At 44.3% G+C, this 1,500-nt stretch overlaps 1 long non-coding RNA gene across 1 annotated transcript in view; it reads left to right on the top strand.

Annotated features, from left to right (window-relative positions):
• The window catches only part of LOC109512651 (uncharacterized), a 7,536-nt gene extending 6,295 nt beyond the window's left edge, over window positions 1–1,241 (top strand). The window contains exon 3 of the long non-coding RNA XR_002167569.1: window positions 1,142–1,241. This is a non-coding gene — a long non-coding RNA (uncharacterized LOC109512651). The remainder of the gene's footprint in view (window positions 1–1,141) is intronic.
• The last annotated feature ends 259 nt before the right edge of the window (window positions 1,242–1,500 follow it).

The following is a 1,500-nucleotide window of genomic DNA, read 5'->3' as shown; positions in this document are numbered from 1 at the left end:
AGCCCCGTCAGCTCTGTGACATACAGGCAGTCAAACTGAAACCTTCCGTTACAAGCTGATGAAAGTGAGGTGAAATTTCAGCAAACATCAGGTGAAATTTGCGCTGCTCCCGATTTCAAAGTCACGCCAGGGTCAACGTCAGGACCGCGACCGGAGGAAGGGAATGATTGGCGCATAAATAGGCCTCCAGACACACATGCACTTGTTACATTATTTCACTCATGTAACTGTGGAATACGAGAACTCACCAGGTTTCATTAAAAAAAAAAAGCCAGAATCGGACAGTCGGCTGCACACTTGATATCAGGCGACTAGCTCGTTCATGGATTCCGGGAAGCGCAGAACAGCAGGTTATTGGAGTTGGTTGACAGCGGATGACCTCGGTTGTTTTTGCCCGCAGAGCTTATTATATGTTGTTGTACCGAGAGCTTACAAAGGGACATCCCGGACTGCAGAACCATCTGAACCTTTTATTATCCACTGGGCCGATTTGAGCAGAACCATCTAGGAGCTGGGGAAGCCGAGGGGCATCCGCCAGACGACAATTCCGCCAGAGCTTTTCAAAAGACATTTCAGAATATGATTCGGCGACATTAGACAATTCCAGAGGTCAGACCGCCACATTTGTAGCAGCACCAGGGATGTGAGTAATAACTGATTAGTGGATGAATCCATAGTTAAGAGTGTGGACGTGATTGTTCATTCATCACAACAAGCATTCAGCATCTCAACGATAGTTGTTTCTTGGAAAAAAACCAAAACAAAAACTCTTCCTTCAAAAGACATGCACAGCAAATCTGCTGGTGATAATTTAAGACCAAGGGTGTTAATTTTAACACAGGCAGAGTGTCTACATGTTTCCACACAACCCGGGGTTAAAGTAACATTTATAAAAGTGTTAATTCTGTGCACAGAATAGTGTGTGACAGAAAACAAAATGTACTGTTGACAGCGCAGAAATAATGACACTATTGAGTGTTTAGATGAACACTTATGAGTGTTCATGCTAACACTATACAGTGTGGGGTGGGGGGAAAAACTACCCCATGACTCACTACCTTAAATAAAACACATTACAACGATTTGAATTCAAAACAATTTTCTCGAATCAAATCCATGCGTGTCCTTTCATCATTTTCAGGTGAAAACTGCCCATCATGCCAAGAATAAGATCAGAAAGCGAGACAAGTGTTGAGCTCTCAGCAGACACAATAGCAGAATTTGGATTCATGCTGCGTGGCTTTACAGGTACTCTTCCAAATGACTCCGCAGAGGCCTGCGGGCTCCTGTCAGCTGAAACCCTCAAAGGGGACGCACAGCTAATATGCTCGTGCTGTTTCACAGCATCCGAGCAGATGGTTATGATATGGATTACACTGACAGTAAGTCAATCAGACCCAGATCCTGGGTTTACACTGGGTTGGTCAATTGTCCAAAGATTGATGATTTTTTTTTTTTCCTTTGGGGTTTGGGGGGCCTTTGGGTTGGGGGAGTTCTGAT

This window comes from Hippocampus comes, unplaced genomic scaffold, assembly GCF_001891065.2.
Source record: "Hippocampus comes isolate QL1 unplaced genomic scaffold, H_comes_QL1_v1.1 scaffold389, whole genome shotgun sequence".
NCBI lineage: Eukaryota > Metazoa > Chordata > Actinopteri > Syngnathiformes > Syngnathidae > Hippocampus > Hippocampus comes.
Note: the sequence above shows the minus strand (reverse complement) of the source record. Positions and strands in the feature narration are given on the sequence as shown.